Source organism: Dermochelys coriacea, chromosome 7, assembly GCF_009764565.3.
Source record: "Dermochelys coriacea isolate rDerCor1 chromosome 7, rDerCor1.pri.v4, whole genome shotgun sequence".
Lineage (NCBI taxonomy): Eukaryota > Metazoa > Chordata > Testudines > Dermochelyidae > Dermochelys > Dermochelys coriacea.
The window spans coordinates 31,157,683-31,176,284 of NC_050074.1; the positions used below are offsets into that span (position 1 = coordinate 31,157,683).

General features: G+C 48.6%; 1 protein-coding gene across 6 annotated transcripts in view; it reads right to left on the minus strand.

The window, feature by feature from the left end:
- The window catches only part of DNAJC4 (DnaJ heat shock protein family (Hsp40) member C4), a 77,117-nt gene that overhangs the window by 20,514 nt on the left and 38,001 nt on the right, over nt 1-18,602 (minus strand). The gene's annotated exons all lie outside the window — the stretch shown is intronic.

An 18,602-nucleotide genomic window follows, 5' to 3' on the forward strand; every position in this document is an offset into this window, starting at 1 on the left:
CCACACATTCCTCCCCTATCACATGCAAGCACCCCACACATGCACATGCATCCCCAACATGCACACATACATTCGCCCCATTTCTGCACAATACACATCTCGTCCCGTCCCCCCGCAACCAATCCTAGGGACCAGGCTGGCAGGCTCAGGAGAACACAGAGCTACAGAACCTGCCCCCAACACTGCATGCCTACCCCACTCTCGTCAGAGCTGGCCCATCGCTCACGTTTATGGGGTGCAAATCCCCCTGGAATGTAAATAGGCTCCTGGTTAAGACCCCGCTGCTCGCTCTTAGACCTTGCACTGCCCCCGCTTGACGCAAGTACTCTGGGGGCCATGCTGCCATGAGGTTACACAAAAGGCCTGGCTAGAGGCTTGTATATCTGCCAGCTTGTGTGTTGGTCCCGGGTGAATGGAGAAGGAGAGCCCATTTCACTCCACCCCTCCAGGAGCAAACTGCAGGGGGCACTTGTTTGGTGACAGGAGTTTCATTGGGTCTTTCTCAGGCCACATTTCAAACACCACTGGTCCAGTCAGGAGAGACAGTGTGTGTGACAGCCTGGCCTAGTGCCCAGGACACTGAAGTGAGTGTCAGGACTCCTGGGGAGTCGTTAGACGAGGGGGTCCCTTCCAGAGCTTGGCATAGATCCCTGGTGCCCTGCCTCTCATGCCTACCTTTCTCCACAGGTATTTTACTAGGCCGGGGAGGGGAAATACAATTGTTAACAGAAGAATGTGCGCATGCTTGTGCAGAAGGGTGGGTATGTGCCATGTGGGTATGTGCACGTATGCACATGAGTGACCAGGATTCTGAGGCTGAGGTAGCAGGGCCTGGACTAGAGTGCCCTAGAGGCTAGTCTGATTTCTGTATCTCACAGGCCACAGGACGTCCCTGAACTATTAGGAATTGGGGAAACGTTTGGGATAGGAGAGCCTATATAGGAAGGATGGGCTCCACCTAAACCAAAGTGGATCCAGACGGCTGGCACTTAACATTAAAAAGGTTGCAGAGCAGTTTTTAAACTAAGAGATGGAGGAAAGCCAATTGCTGCAGAGGCACACGTGGATCGGACACAGACTTCTCTTAGAGGAGAGTCTATTGATAGAGATTCTCTAGGTTTTAGTCAGAAGGAGAGGATGGAAGAGGATAAAGTATGAGACAGATTGGACAAGAAACATTCACATAAAGAATCTGACACATCAGAAAAGGGCAGACAAATAAACAGTGACAAGTTTTTAAAGTGCTTGTACACAAATGCTTGAAGTCTAAATAATAAGATGGGTGAACTAGAGTGCCTCGTGCTAAAGGAGGATATTGATATAATAGGCATCACAGAAACCTGGTGGAGTGAGGACAATCAATGGGACACAATCATTCTGGGGTACAAAATATATAGGAAGGACAGAACATGTTGTGCGGGTGGAATGTTGGGACTATATGTGAAAGAAAATGTAGAATCAAATGAAATAAAATTCTTAAATGAATCCACATGTTCCATAGAATCTCTATGGATAATAATTCCATGCTCTAATAAGAATATAACAGTAGGGATCTATTAACAACCACCTGACCAGGACAGTGATAGTGACGATGAAATGCTAAGAGAGATTAGCGAGGCTATCAAAATAGAGAACTCAATAATAGTGGGGGATTTCAATTATCCCCAAATTGACTGGGTACATGTCACCTCAGGAAAAAATACAGAAACAAAATTTCTCGATACTTTAAATGATTGCTTCTTGGAGCAGCTGGTACAGGAACCCACAATGGGAGAGGCAATTCTCGATCTAGTCCTGAGTGGAGCGCAGGATCTGGTCCAAGAGATAACTATAACAGGACCGCTTGGAAATAGTGACCATAATATAATAACATTTAACATTCCTGTGGTGGGAAGAACACCTCAACAGCCCAACACTGTGGCATTTAATTTCAGAAAGGGGAACTATGCAAAAAGGAGGAGGTTCGTTAAACAGAAATCAAAAGGTACAGTGACTAGAATGAAATCCCTGCAAGCTGCATGGACACTTTTCAAAGACACCATAATAGAGGCTCAACTTAAATGTATACCCCAAATTAAAAAACACAGTAAAAGAACTAAAAAAGAGCCACCGTGGCTTAACAACCATGTAAAAGAAGCAGTGAGAGATAAAAAGGCATCTTTTAAAAAGTGGAAGTCAAATCCTAGTGAGGTAATTAGAAAGGAGCATAAACACTGCCAAATTAAATGTAAAAATGTAGTAAGAAAAGCCAAAAAGGAGTTTGAAGAACAGCTAGCCAAAAACTCAAAAGGCAATAACAAAATGTTTTTTAAGTACATCAGAAGCAGGAAGCCTGCTAAACAACCAGTGGGGCCCCTGGATAATCGAGATACAAAAGGAGCACTTAAAGACGATAAAGTCATCGCAGAGAAACTAAATGAATTCTTTGCTTCAGTCTTCACAGCTGAGGATGTTAGGTAGATTCCCAAACCTGAGCCATCTTTTGTAGGTGAAAAATCTGAGGAATTGTCACAGATTGAAGTGTCACTAGAGGAGGTTTTGGAATTAATTGAGAAACTTAACAGTAACAAGTCACCGGGACCAGATGGCATTCACCCAAGTGTTCTGAAAGAACTCAAATGTGAAATTTCAGAACCACTAACCCAGGAACCTATCCTTGCAACAAAGCCCGTTGCCAACTCTGTCCACATATCTATTCAGGGGACACCATCATAGGGCCTAATCACATCAGCCACACTATCAGAGGCTCGTTCACCTGCGCATCTACCAATGTGATATATGCCATCATGTGCCAGCAATGCCCCTCTGCCATGTACATTGGTCAAACTGGACAGTGTCTACGTAAAAGAATAAATGGACACAAATCAGATGTCAAGAATTATAACATTCAAAAACCAGTTGGAGAACACTTCAATCTCTCTGGTCACTCGATTACAGACCTGAGGGTGGCTATCCTTCAACAAAAAAACTTCAAAAACAGACTCCAACGAGAGACTGCTGAATTGGAATTAATTTGCAAACTGGATATAATTAACTTAGGCTTGAATAGAGACTGGGAATGGATGAGTCATTACACAAAGTAAAACTATTTCCCCATGTTATTTCTCCCCCACACCCCACCGTTCCTCATATGTTCTTGTTAACTGCTGGAAATAGCCCACCTTGCTTATCACCATGAAAGGTTTTCCTCCTTTCCCCCCCTGCTGCTGGTGATGGCTCATCTTAAGTGATCACTCTCCTTACAGTGTGTATGATAAAACCCATTGTTTCATGTTCTCTGTGTGTGTATATAAATCTCCTCTCTGTATTTTCCACCAAATGCATCCAATGTAGTGAGCTATAGCTCACGAAAGCTTATGCTCAAATAAATTTGTTAGTCTCTAAGGTGCCACAAGTACTCCTTTTCTTTTAAGTGTGGTTTGTAACCTGTCCTTTAAATCAGCTACCCAACGACTATAAGATAGCTAATGTAACGCCAATATTTAAGAAGGGCTCTAGAGGTGATCCTGGCAATTACAGGCTGGTAAGTTTAACGTCAATACTGGGCAAATTAGTTGAAACAATAGTAAAGAGTAAAATTGTCAGACACATAGAAGAACATAAATTGTTGCACAAGAGTCAACATGGTTTCTGTAAAGGGAGATCATGTCTTACTAATCTATTAGAGTTCTTTGAGGGGGTCAACGAACATGTGGACAAGGGGGATCCAGTGGACATAGTGTACTTAGATTTCCAGAAAGCCTTTGACAAGGTTCCCCACCAAAGGCTCTTACGTAAATTAAGTTATCATGGGATAAGAGGGAAGATCCTTTCATGGATTGAGAACTGGTTAAAAGATAGGAAACCAAGGGTAGGAATAAATGCTAAATTTTCAGAATGGAAAGGGGTAACTAGTGATGTTCCCCAAAGGTCAGTCCTAGGACCAATCCTATTCAACTTATTCTTAAATGATCTGGAGAAAGGGGTAAACAGTGAGGTGGCAAAGTTTGCAGATGATACTAAACTGCTCAAGATAGTTAAGACCAAAGCAGACTGTGAAGAACTTCAAAAAGATCTCACAAAACTTAGTGATTGGGCAACAAAATGGCAAATTAAATTTAATGTGGATAAATGTAAAGTAATGCACATTGGAAAAAAATAACCCCAACTATACATACAATATGATGGAGGCTAATTTAGCTACAACTAATCAGGAGAAAGATCTTGGAGTCATCGTGGATAGTTCTCCGAAGACGTCCACACAGTGTGCAGTGGCAGTCAAAAAAGCAAATGGGATATTAGGAATCATTAAAAAAGGGATAGAGAATAAGACAGAGAATATCTTATTGCCCTTATAAAAATCCATGGTATGCCCACATCTTGAATACTGCGTACAGATGTGGTCGGTCCCCTCATCTCAAAAAAGATATACTGGCATTATAAAAGGTTCAGAAATGGGCAACTAAAATGATTAGGGGTTTGGAACGGGTCCCATATGAGGAGAGATTAAAGAGGCTAGGACTTTTCAGCTTGGAAAAGAGGAGACTAAGGGGGGATATGATAGAGATATATAAAATTATGAGTGGTATGGAGAAAGTGAACAAGAAAAAGTTATTTACTTGTTCCCATAATATAAGAAGTAGGGTCCAACAAATGAAATGAATGTGCAGCAGGTTTAAAACAAATAAAAGGAAGTTCTTCTTCACTCAGCGCACAGTCAACCTGTGGAACTCCTTTCCTGAGGAGGCTAAGACTATAACAGGCTAGGACTATAACAAGGTTTAAAAGAGAACTGGATAAATTCATGGAGGTTAAGTCCATTAATGGCTATTAGCCAGGATGGGTAAGGAATGGTGTCCCTAGCCTCTGTTTGTCAGAGGGTGGAGATGGATGGCAGGAGAGAGATCACTTGATCATTACCTGCTAGGTTCACTCCCTCTGGGGCACCTGGCATTGGCCATTGTCAGAAGACAGGATACTGGGCTGTATAGACCTTTGGTCTGACCCAGTATGGTGGTTCTTATGTTCTTAATCCCTGGTTGAATTAGAGCAGATCTAACACTGCCTGTGATAGAGAATCCACCACAGCCCCAGGGAAATTGTTCCATTGGTTAATGACCTCACTGGTACAAACTGGCACCTGAGTTCTAGTCTGAATTGCTCTAGCTTCAGCTTCAGCTGAGTCCAAGCATCTCTGGCCAAGGTCCTTCCTCTGGGCTCACTGCCTGGGGATGGAAATGCTCTCACTCCTGACTCATAGGCCCCAGTGCTCCTGGTTCGGGCTGCAATTGCCTTTAACTGGATGGAAGAAAGGGCACTGGATACTTTCAAAGTTAACAGCCAACGATTTCCGTCCCCACCAGATGATGACTCCTTTGTTACTGCAGACTCCTCCATCCCCAGGTGCACAGGGACCTGCTCCCAGCCCCTGGGCGTGTCGGCTCTACTCATCAGAGCAGCTGACTTCATGCTTGGGACGAAGAGGAGAAGGGGTGGAGGATTCAGGCGGTTACCCAATGGCCAGGAGTCTGCTCTGGGAGCTGTGATTTGGTCCTGCTCTGTACAAGCAGCGAGGCCAGGTTGGACCCAGGAGCTTGCCAATGGCCTATGGCCACTTCTTTGGGTTAACCCTTTGCTTGCCTGCATGCAAAGATCTCAGAGCACAGGGAATCCAGTCTCCCAAAACTGCCTCAGTTGAGACACATGGACAGGGGAAGAGGCTCATCCAAAATTACATCATAAGTTGGTGGTGGAGCAAGGACTGAACCCAGGTATGGAGAGGCCCAGCCATCCCTGCTAATGCCTACTCCCCTCATGCTAAAGTCGAAAGCCCTATGCAGTTAGGGGTCAAAACACTCCTTTTCTTTTATTAGATTTATGTTTATCTATTTAATAGTTTAATAGACTAGAAAAGCCCAAAGCAAACATGTTGACCTTCTTGAAACTAAATACTTTGATGTTGCTCAATCAACATTTTTGTTTGGAAATTTTGGCTTTTTGTTACAATTTGGAACTGATTTTTTTCCAAAATTTTGGAATTTCCCACAGAATGGAATTGTGCTTTCCAACCAACTCTTGATTTAAGCTTCTTCACCTTTGCTGGAAATCTACCAGCGTCTCTCCCCAACGCTAGTCCCTTAGCCCCAATTCTCAAAGGCCAGGGGACACCTTGGTCTCAGACACTGTGCAAGCAGCCCTAGACACACGGAGGAGTTTACAGCTGCTTTCAAGGAGACCCTGGCCCCTACCTGGCATTTCTGAGGACAGGCTGGGACCGATTGGTGACTCCGCAAACATCAGAATCCATGCCTTCCAGCCCCTGTTGTGTTCTAAACCTAGAGCCCTCCCAGCTTAGCATAAGCAGGAGCTCCAGGACTTAGTCTCTCTCTAGGGATGGCTGCAAAAGGTATCAGAGTACCTAGGCAGCAGGGTGGAGTGGTTGGGGCACTGTCCTGGGAATCAGGAGACCCGACTGCTATTCCCAGCTCCGTTACTGAATTTGGGAAGGTTGCTTCCCCTCATACCCTTTGTCTATTTAGGCTGGCAGCCCTTCAGGGCATGGACTGTATCTTGCTATGAGCTGGTGAAGCACCTGGCATGACAAGGGTCCTTGATTTCGGTTGGGGATCTGTGCAGTGTCCAGAAAGACAGGGAGCCCCAATCTTGGTCTGGGACCCATGCAGCACCCACCACGACAGAGGCCCCAACCTTGGTCTGGGGTCTGTACAGTGCCCCGCATGAAAGGGGGACTGATCTGGATCTGAGATCTGGCACAACAAGGAATCCCAATCTTGGTCACGGGTCTGCACAACAACAGGCCCTGGGCAGCACTCAATGCAGTGGGACTTCTGGACCTCAAGAACTTCCCTGCTCTCCAGTCCTTGATCCCCCATGAGGCTGTCTCTCCATGACTCTGCTATGACCCAGCTGTCTCTTGCAGGCTGGTGAGGGTATCATAGAAATATAGAACTGGCAGATACTTCAGAAGGCCATTTAGTGCATCCCCCTGGGCTGAGGCAGGACCACGTATATCTAGACCAGAGGTGGGCACACTATGGCCCGCAGGCCACATCTGGCCCGTGGCAGTGTATCTAGCTGCGGCTGCCAGACATGATGCTCTGAGCAGCATGGTAAGGGGGCCAAGATTGGGGAGTTGGATAAGGGTGGGGGGTCCTGGGGGCAGTCAGGGGACAGGAGCAGTTGGATGAGGCCGTGGTTCTGCAGGGGAGTGGGGGTGGTCACGGGACGGGGGGGTTGGACAGGTGTGGGATCCTGGGGGGCCTGTCAGAGGGCAGAGGTGTGGATAGGGGTCAGGGGACAGTGAACAGGGTGGAGTTGGATAGGTGTGGGGTCCCGGGGGGCCTGTCAGGGGTGTGTGAATAGGGGTAGGGGGACTGGGAGCAGGGGGGTTGGATGGGGGGTGGTTCCAGGGGGGCGGTTAAGGGTGGGAGATCCTGGGGGGGGGCAATCAGGGGACAAGGAGCAGGGGGTTTGGATGGGTCAGGAGTTCTGAGGGGGGGCAGTCAGGGGAAGTGGGAGGGGGAGGATAGGGGGTGGGGGCCAGGCTGTTTGGGGAGGCACAGCATTCCCTACCCGGCCCTCCATACAGTTTTGCAACCCCAATGTGGCCCTCGAGCCCAAAAGTTTGCCCACCCCGATCTAGACCATCCCTGACCGGTGTCTGTCTAACCTGTTCTTAAAAACCTCCAAGGAAGGGGATTCCATAACCTCCCTAGGTAAAATGTTCCAGAGTTTAACTAGCATTAGAGTTAAAAAATTTTCCCTAATGTCAAACCTAAATCTCCCTTGTTGCAAACTAAGATGATTCTTTCTTGTCCTGCCCTTGGCGGACATGGCGAATAACTGATCCCCATCCTCTTTATAACAACCTTGTACACATCTGAAGACTGTTATCATGTGCTTCCTCAGTCTTCTCTTTTTCAGACTAGACATGCCCAATTCTTTTAACCTTTACTCACAGGTCAGGTTTTCTAAACCTCTGATCACTTTTGTTGCTCTCCTCTGGACTCTTTTCAATTTGTCCACACCTTTCTTAAACTGTGGTACCCAATACTCCAGCTGAGACCTCACTTGTGCCGAGTGGAGTGGAACAATTACCTCCCATGTCTTATATACAACACTCCTGTTAACACACTTCTTCCACAAACACAGACCACTCTGAGACCTTTTTGCTTGTAAATTGTGTAGCTGATTAGTGTTTTAATCCCTCCATCAATGCACAGCAGTGTTTCCACAAATTTACACATTGTATCTCAACTTTCTGACCCCTTCTCCAAAAGGGTGTGTGTGTGTGAGGTGTGTCTACTCAGAAGGAGAGGTTACTCACCTTGTGCAGTAACTGGAGTTCTTTAAGATGTGTGCCCCCTTGTGCCTTTAATCTGAGATATTTGGTAGTAATGCCTGTTTGGCCCGTACATGTGTCCTGTGCTTCCTCGTGCCCACTCCGAAGCTATATAGGGCTGTGTGGACGATCCGCCCTCAATTCCTTCTCTACCACAAAGTCCCCAGAGGACACTCCAAAATGGAGGGCAGACAGTGGAGCACCCATGGGGACACACATCTCAAAGAACTCCAGTTACTGCACATGGTGAGCAACCTCTCCTTCTTCGAATAGTGTCTCTATGGATGCTCCAGTTCAGGTGACTACTGAGCAGCACCCCCAGCTGGAGATAGTCTTTGGCGTTGAGATCAAGACGGAAGAGAACACAGCATTTCCAATGGCAGCATCTGATCTAAAAGACTGGACCACTGCATAATGCTCAGAGAAGGTATGTATGGAAAAGCAAAATGGCATCATTACAAATGATCCAGAATAGGGACATTCTTGAGTAATGTCATAGAAGCGGATAGGAATCTTGTAGAATGGGCCAACATCCTAGAAGGAGGCTGCATATCTGAAGATTTATAGCACAATAGGATACAGTCAGAGATCCACCCGGAGAGTCTCTGGATAGAAATGGCCAAACCTAAGGTAAGTGGCCAAAATAAGGATGGATCTGGTTATGTACCAATTCCAGAACTTCACCACTTGGGCACAAAGGGAAGTCCTCCCTGTTGGTTGAGATAGAACATGCAAACTATGTTGTCTGTGAGAATTTTTATGGACTTCTTCCTGGTTAGAGGCAGGAAGTGGATACAGACAGTCCTGACTGCCCTCAGTTTGAGGAGGTTGATGTGTAGGTATGTCTCTTAGGCAGATCAATGTTCTACCTACCAGGTGACCCTTGTAAATAATAGCCTGAATCTGCTCATGCTGGTCAGCCAGCAGATGCTCAATAAAGGTGGTAAATTTGGCATAATTTGAGTGATTGTATTTAGCCATGAGAGCTTGATAGTTTGGGATCCTAAACTGAAGAGTGGAGGATGAGTAGGTCTTTTTGCTGAATAGATCAAGGCATTTTTGGTCCTTATCATACGGTGTGGGTTTCGCATGATGTTGTCTCATGTTTGTTCACTGCCTCCACAACCAGGGATGGGTTGGATGGGTGAAGAGAATCTTTAGCCAGCATGTAAAATTTCTTATAGGCCCATTTACATGTTGGCAGAATTGTCACAGGACTCTACCAGATGGATTTTGCAGGATCCAACAGGGCCTCATTAATGGGCAGGGCAACCTGAGTAGTTGTGATTCCCTGACCATTTCCAAAGGAATCTGGAGAGAATCTGCAGTGTGCTTCATTAACTCTTGGAAGTGTCAGACATCATCAGCCACAGTCAGTGGGCGAGGCATAACCACTTCATCTGGGAAAGATGAAGAAATATTTATTTGGGGAGTAACCTCTGTATCTGACCAGGCCTCCTGCTCATCAAAGGATTCTTTCGTCTGAGGTAACAGCGGAACAGTTGGAGTAGGGGAGTGTCTCCCCCTGTATTCCCGACGAGAGAGACTAGGGGCATGGGAAAATTGCTGACGATATACAGCCCAAGGATCCCAGTCTGGCCACAGGGGAGGTCCAAAAGGCTTTGGGGGTGGCATTCACTGGTGCTCAAACCAGATTGGGAGAACACGGTCCTCATTACGAGTCTCAGTTTTAGCTCCTGATTTTTAATGACCCTACCCTTAAAAGTGGCGCACATGGGAACACTTTTGCGGGATATGGTGCTCTCCCAAGCAGTGGATACAATGGGAATACCTGTCAGTGACCAGGAGGGCCTCCTGGCAAGAGAAGCACCACTTGATGCCCAGAGAGCCTGGCATAACTCAGGGCAACAGTATGTAGCAGGGGAAAGTCTCCCTCCCCAAAGGGGAAGAGGATCAAGAGAAAGTCTCTCTAAATCCTTCAATAAAGGGTAACAAGGCTAAGCGACTGCTCCATCTCAGGCCAAGATGGTTGAAAAGGAACTGAGGGTGGTCCACCCACACAGCCCTATACAGCCTCCGAGCAGGGCGTGAAGGAACAAAGGATGCATACTGGGCCGAGCTATCAAAAATCTCCAACTAAAGGACAAGGGAGTGAGTGCCCCTGAAGCAGAGCACCCACAAGGACACTATTCAAAGAAGAAGACTTTCATTGTCAGGCTCTCCTATCCTTCTGTTTCTCTCCTTCTCTTTCCCCAAGCACTCCTAACAGTGCCCTTTTCTACAGTGTCCTGGGGAACGGGTAAATCGGCATATTTACTCAGCAGCCCCAATCTGGCCTGATAGTCAGGTATACCTCTGTCCAATTAGGCCTTCTCCAGGCGAACCTAATTAGTACTAACAGTGATCAGAGTGCAGGCTCAAGTGCCAGCCCTCAGCACTCTGTCACAACACCCCAGAACGATATTTGCCTTTTTCCACAACAGCATCAAATTGTTGACTCAAATTCAATTTGTCATCCGCTCTAGCCCCCAGATCCTTTGCCACATTACTGCAGCCTGGCCGGTTATTCCCCATTTTGTATTTGGGCATTGATTTTTCCTTCCGAAGGGAGAGCTTTGAACGTGTCTTTACTGCATTAATTTCATCTCTCCACCCTTTCCCAGCAGATCCATACTAGAAATGACTCTCAAAAAGAAAAGGAGTACTTGTGGCATCTTAGAGACTAACACATTTATTAGAGCATAAGCTTTCATGAGCTACAGCTCACTTCATCGGATGCAGTGAGCTGTAGCTCACGAAAGCTTATGCTCTAATAAATTTGTTAGTCTCTAAGGTGCCACAAGTACTCCTTTTCTTTTTGCGAATACAGACTAACACGGCTGCTACTCTGAAAGAAATGACTCTGTTACTCTCTATACCTCTCGGGAGAAGTCTTCCAAAGCCGTTGCTCTGTTGACTCAAGAAAGCAATATTAACTTTTCCTTCCCAGCTGTCTTCCATTCCCAGCCCCCGCCCAAGTCAGCTGCCTAAGCTTTTACAGAGCACTGTGATGCTGATCCAGCAGTGGGGCGGGAGGATGGGATGGACAGGGCTAGCCAAAGCCCCAGTGGAGTCTTTATCACCTGGCACGGACCAGCAATCATCTTTGTTCCAGGACGACCCACCTCAGGCCTGGCCAGACCTCACTGATATCACTCCTCTTGGCTATGGAGCTAAGCAATAGGAAATGGAGAAATCCAGAGCAGTGAGGCTGTGTCCCAGGCATCCCAACATGCTCCCGCTTCCAGCTCTTTAGCCAAGCCAGCTGTCAAGCTGCTCAGGAATTTTTCTGTGGAAAACACCAGCTCGCCAAAACCAAACCGTTTGACAGGAATGCATCAGTTATGAGGAAACTTTAGTAGGGAAGATTTTCCAGGCTCAGGATGGGATTTCTCGTCTTAGAGATAAGGGGTGCGCCAGCAGGGCCTATTTCCCTGGGCAGGATCACCCGTGCATGCCATTCCCCATGCCACACCCCAAGATAGCACTCATCTGGGATGTGGGAGACAGAGGTTCAATCCCTGCTTCGAATCAAATAGTGCAAGGACTTGAACCTGGACCTCTCATGTCTCAGCTGAAAGCCTATGCCGGGGTGACTCGTTCTCAAACCAGAGAAGGGTCTTGGTTTAATTCCATATTGGAATGGAAACAAATGTCAAAACATTGACGTTTTTTACGATGGAGAATCCTCGTTTTCCAGACAGACCCAGTCAATTTCCTTTTGAACTGCTGTCCTCAGGGAGACTCATTGCTCAGTATGGAGGGGGGTTCTGATGCCACTCCCCACCTGGCTCGTCGCTCTGACAGCACCAAGGGGTGAGATGCTCATGCCATCTCCCTATTTAAAAGGGTGGGAGTTGCGATTCTGCAGCCCACACATCACTGATGTCCCCCCATCTGATAGCACAGGGAAGAGCAGCTCTGAGTCCCTCATGGAAAAACCCCTGTGAGTGAAGCCAAGAGAGTCCTATAGAACCTGATGGGATACAACAAAAAAGCAAACCTTTTCTATAGGGGGTCAGGAACCACCCATTGGGGTTGAATAGGAAAAGAGAGAACCCCTGTAGATAGAAGCTCTCATCCCCACTTTAGTTCTATAGGGCTCTCTCCAAAGGTAAATCCCTCCATGGGGGGTTAATTGGAATACTTATCACAGAGGCATTGGAGGTAAGAGACAGACACCCCAGCAGCAGCAGGGCCCATCCCCCCAGGCAGGATCATCCCCTACACGCCATTCCCCTGCCCAGCACAGAAAGAGACACCACAGCAGGACCCAGTGCAGGATGCTCCCCTATGTGCCATTCCCCTGCCCAAGCAGTGGGGCAGAACTGGTGAGCTGCAGCCTGCTCCCACAGACGGGGGAGGGTTTGGCTTGAGGAATCACGGGCCCTGTTGGCCCTGTCCCAAAATGCCCTTCTGCAAAGAGCCGCAGGGAGTAGTCCAGGCTGCAGACAGCAGGGGTTGCAGGGATCCTTCTCTGCGGACTCCTACCCCCGACAGCTGAGGCACAGATGTCGGGCTCTGGTTCCTGCTGACTCACTGGGCTCCTGCTCTCCACTTTGGCTCTGGAGCTTGGAGCCAGCCCAGCCCCAGCATGGGTTAGTAATGGGAAGCCTTAGGCAGAGCTGCAATCCAGAGGAGTGGGTGGGTTGGAGCTCAGCTTAGCTGCCCAGCTCTCCACCCATGTGACAAGAGTCAGCCTTGGGGAAGGGGGGGCATGAGGTGAGCCTCCTTCCTGCTGGGTAATGGAGTCTGGGACGAGTGAGAGGCTGTCCTGGCTGCTCCATAGGGCTGGCCAGATGGCAGAGGAGGATCCTGGCTGATTTGGATCCCTGCACTTCAGGCTGGGAGACTCAACTGAGTGGGACCCAGCAGAGGAAGAGTTTGCAGCCAGACTCCATTAAAATTATGAGCATCCCACTGTGCTAGGTGCTGCACAGACCTCAGCTGAAATTGGGGCTCCATCGTGCTGGGTGTTGCACAGACCCCAACCAAGGCCAGGGCCCCCATTGTGTACAAACCCTGACTGGCACTGAGGTTCTCATTATATCGGGTGCTACACAGACCCCAACTGAGATTGTTGTGCGGGGTGCTGCACGGACCCCAATCAAGACTGGGGCACCCACTGTGTCAATGCTGCCCATATCCTGACCAAGATCATGGCACTGTCATGCTGGATGTTGCACAGACTCTGACCCAGATCAGGACCTTCATTGTGCACAGACCCTGACTGAGATAGGGGGCCCCGTCGTACTGGGCACTGCATAGACCTGGACGGAATACGGCTCATTGTGCTGGGTGTTGCACAGACTACAACCAAGATTGGGGCCCCCTCCTGACTCATAAATTGCAGAATAGGTGTGAAATCAAGAAGATAAAATTCAATACAAACAAGGGCAAAGTAATACACTTGGGAAGGAAAAAGGAAATGCCCAGATACAAATCGGGGAATAACTGGCTAGGCAGCAGTACTGCAGCAAAGGATCTGAGGGTTCTAGTAGATCCCAAATTGAATATGTGTTGACAATGTGATGCTGTTGCGAAAAAGGCAAATGTCGTTTTCGGATGTATCAACAGGAGTGTCACATGTAAGACATGGGAGATAACTGCCCTGCTTTACTCCCCACTGGGGAGGCCTCAGCTGGAGTACCATGTTCAGTTTTTGGCACTGCACTTTAAGAAAGATGTAAATAAACTGGAGAGTGTCCAGAGGAGAGCATAAAAAATGATCAGTGGTTTAGAAAACCTATAAGGAAAGATTAAAAGTACTGGGCATGTTTAGTCTACAGAAGAGAAGGCTGAGGGCGGCCATGATAAGTCTTCAAATACTGAGGGCAGGACATGAAAGAATCAGCTTAGCTTGCGGCAAGGGAGCTATTAGGAGAAACTTTCTCTAGTGAAGCACTGGAACAGAGCTTAGCTAGGGAAGTTGTATCCCTGGAGGATTTTTAGAAAAGGCTGGACAGGGATAGTCTAGGTTTACTTGGTCCTGCCCCAGCATGAAGAGATGGACGAGGTAACCTCTTGAGGTCCCTTGCAGCCCTGCATTTCTAGGATTCTACAATTGCATGGCAGCCAGCTCAGGTTCTGACCTTGTGTGCCTATCCCATTGGCTGGCATGCGTCATGCCTGCTACTGATATTCTAGCCGGTTTCTTAACGGTCCAGATGGGAAGCTTTGCTAAGCAGTAGTTGCAGTAGGAAGAGCAACATAAATAAAGCAGGTGCTGCTGGCTTGCTTTCCAGAAATAACGAAGCTGGAACGACCTTCAAATGCTACGACTTCACAGGGGCCCATCTGATCCTCTATGTTCCACAATAGAACCAGCTTGCTATAAGTGATTAACTGCGCAGGAGCCAGGACACCTGTCCTCTAGTCCCAGCTCTGGGCAGAGAAGTGGAGTCTAGTGGTTAGAGAAGGGAGTCGGGACTCCTGGTCCTGGATTCTACTCCTGGTAGAGCAGGATGGCTTGGAATCAGGGCTCCTGGCTTCAATCCTTGGCTCTGCCATTGACTCCCTGTATGACAGTCCCCTTTTCTGTGCTTCATTTTCCCTCACCTGTAAATGACTTTGGAACAGAGGCTGTCTTACTACATGACTGCGGAGTGCCCAGCATCACAGGGAACTGATCTCTGTCTGACCCTGTAGACACTACTGTAATATGAATAACAATAAAGTAGATAGTTACACAATAGCCTGTCCAGAGGCTTCTCCCTAAACCCCACTATATGTGTGAGGGCAATCAGGAATAAGGAACAAATTGGTGGAAATGGGAATTAGATCCCACAGAGAAAGCAAATACACTCTTTGCACAGCCTGAATTACAGCTCCTTTTCTGTTCCTAATGCAGCTGGAATTAATACAAGCCTTTTTTCTTCCTAAAGGAAAAAATAACAGCATCAATTTTCAGTCTCCTATCACCCTGGAACATCTTTCTTTGAGCCCTTGAGTGATGCCAGTATCGCTCTGGGGAGCGGGCTTGTAAGTGAGCCACAGACACTCTGCAGGCATAAAAATATTATCATGGACAGGGTGTTTTTTACAATTTCATTGGTGATTCAAAGGCTTGCTTTATTGTTTAAAAGCTAAGGGCTTGATCCTGCTTCAGCTGAAATCAGTGACAAAACAGCCCCTTTATTGTAGGTTTTGTGGCAGTGCCTAAAGGCTCCCACTGAGATCAGGGCCCTTGCCAGGCACTAGACCTTGACTGAGATTGGGGTCCCCACTGTGCCCTGGGAGATGTGGTTGAGCTGAGGAATCCAGCCCATAGAGGAGAATGTAAGCACGAGGCTACCATTCCCTCTGACCCAGTTGGGTGGTGTGACTTGGGAGTCACAGAACTGTGGGTGATGAAGCCTCCACAGAATGCAGCCCCTTCGTCCAGGATGGATTTTCTTTTGGCCCCAGAACTGCCAGCAGAAGGGCATTCTCTATAACGCTGTCCTATGCCATCTCTCTCGCAGCTCACTCTTGCTGCTGCAGTGGCTTCCATTTGCAATGCTTGTAAGTTGCATGCACACTCGTCTGCTGTCCACAGCAAGGGTGCCAGTGGCTGGGGGCCAAGCCTGTAGCTTTGACTGAGCTGGTGAAGATGGGAATCACTGCCACAGTAGCTGCTACTTGTGGCTAGCTCTTTCCTGCTCCTACAGCTGGGCATTATGGGAGGCATTAGAGCAAGCATGGATAGAGCGCCAGGATGCATTGGTACATCCATTGCGCAGGTGTGGTGGGCCAAGAGCCATGTCATGGCCACCAGATCCCTCCCATGGTCAGTTTGCCATCAATTGCTTCCTTTGGGAGTCACAGGTGCTCTCAGCACCTTGCAGAAACAGTCCCTGAGCATGGGTGCACCCCCTGGAAGAGCAGGGCTTTGCCTCAGTGCCTTGCTACTGTACTCTACCCAAAGTAGGCTACAGCCCAGTGGACCTTGCCATGCACCATGTGCTCCTAGGGATGACTGTGATGGGAGTGCATTTGTCTTGGGACTCTGTTCAACCTCCTTTGGGGGTTTCTGAGTGGGAAGTGCCTTTCCACTCAAGACGTGGCAGCAGTTTCTTTGGCAGCATCTCCATGCCCTAGTGTTGCCCATTGTTGTGGCGGGTGAGTGTCCCTCACTGCCCAGCCCCATTTGAAGAGCCTGGCACAGAAAGGCATGAAACTCTGCCTTCCTCAGCTCTTCATGTCATCAATTTCCTAAGAGAACGAACTCCCCAGCATAAGTCAGAGAGCTGATGTTTACACTTCTGAGAGCTGAGGATAGAACCCAGGAGTCCTGGCTCCCAGCCCCCACCACTGTAACCCTTAGACATTACTCCCCTCCCAGAGCTAGAGACAGAACCCAGGAGTCCTAAATCCCAAACCTCCACCACCCTAACCATTAGACCCGTTCCCCTCTCACAGCCAGAGACACAACTCGAGTCCTGACTCTGAGGCCGGCTGCAGTAACCACCAGACCCCACTTCCCTCCTAGAGAGCTGGGAACAGAACAGGCATCTCCAGCATTTTGCTTTCTCCCCACTGGGACACCTAGATGACAGAGGGGACAGATCTGCACTGCTGGCTATTTGCCACATCTCAGGGCACTCCAACCACACCCCGCTCCCAGCTGATGCACGTGGCCCCCCTAATTAGAGCATGGAGGAGGAAAGATTTGGCAGACGTTAAGGAGTTAAGACACCCCTGCGCGCCTGACAAGCCTATAAATACTCATTAAGGGGTTTCTCGCTAGTTAAACGATTTGATGCAAGAAGTGGGGCCTTGAGGTTGTTGTTTCAAAGCAACAGGTCAGAGCTGACAGATGGACCTTCCCATCTCATTAACTGTCCCAGCCAGGCAGACAGGGATGGAGGGAGCGGGCGGCTCCCTCTTGATGGATCAGATTCAGAGCCCACTAGCACCCAGCCCCATTATCAGTGCCAGTGCTGAGCTCCCCAGATCCAGATGGGACTGGAACACTCCTTCACTTCTTTGGTGTTTGGAGCCTTTCCCTCTCTTGTCCCCCCTCCAAACTCCCTCAGCCGACGCTGCACAATCACTCCATGCACTGTACCCCCAGGAGGGCAATTCACAACAGCCATGAGAACATTTCACAATGCAGTTACGGGGAATGGACTTGGAGGGGATCCTGTACACCATACATAGACTGCATGTATACCATACATAGAACACGCACTAGACACCCACACTGCATGCACATCCACGCTGCATGTGTACTCACACTGGATGCTGAGCATGTGCACTCACAACATTCATTCACACACACACACACACACACACAAATATGGCTCATCTGTCCTAGCTTGCACTTTTGCACCAGTGCAAACCCCTCATGGACCAAGCAACTCTCCCCAGCATGAGCCATCCCAGTACCAGACAAATTTTACAGCAGTGCAGCATGTTTCATGTTTGCCTGATTTGTCAGCACCTTTGCACAGCTGCGAGCGTGACCCACACCCCAGTCAGAGTGGAAGCACTTTGCACAGTGTGAGCAGGTGCACAAGTGCAGCCAGGCTTCTGGTGAAAGTGTGCTGCAGCCGTAAAAAAGTGACTGGCACCAGGGCATGCCCTTGCGCCACAGAAACATGCAGACAGAGCCTACCTGGTTTCTCTGAGGCTGCTCTACGTTTATACCCCAGGCTAATGGGCAGCTCCAGGCTGGCCGAGCCTGTAATCCATCCTGGCATGCCAATACAGTGCTGGGCTTGGCTGGAGCACCCTCTGCTGGTTGTCAAGGAGACTCATCTGGCAGAGGGGAGCAGGGTGGCTGGGCCCACAGACCCGACCTGGGTCAAGGTGCAGCTACAAAGTTCAATAGTGATTTTGTCTCTAACAGAAGCACTCCCAGCATGCAATTCTCTGAATGACAGTCAGGTGCCTGGCACCTTGCTTGTCCATGCCAACGGGCGGCTCTGCTGGCAGCTGGTTCAGGGCAGTGGGAGTTCTTGAATGCCTGCAGCTGAACCTTCCCCTGCTTTGCTGGTGCCAGTCCCTCTCCTCCCCTTTGCTTTCAGCTGTTCCCCTTTCGCCTGCATCTGAGCTGCTGCAGACCAGTCCCTGGTACGTTCTACTGCTGATCAGTTTCCCCCACCCAGGGGCCTCCCCAGATTGAGGCAGAGAAACAGCAGTCAGGGAGCTCTCACTCCATTCAAGGGGTCGCAGTGCATGGAGAGAGGAAGATCACTCATCCACAGATAGAGAAACTGAGACATGGAGTGGCCAAGGGACTTCCCCAAGTCATACAGGGAGTCAGTGAGAGAGCTGG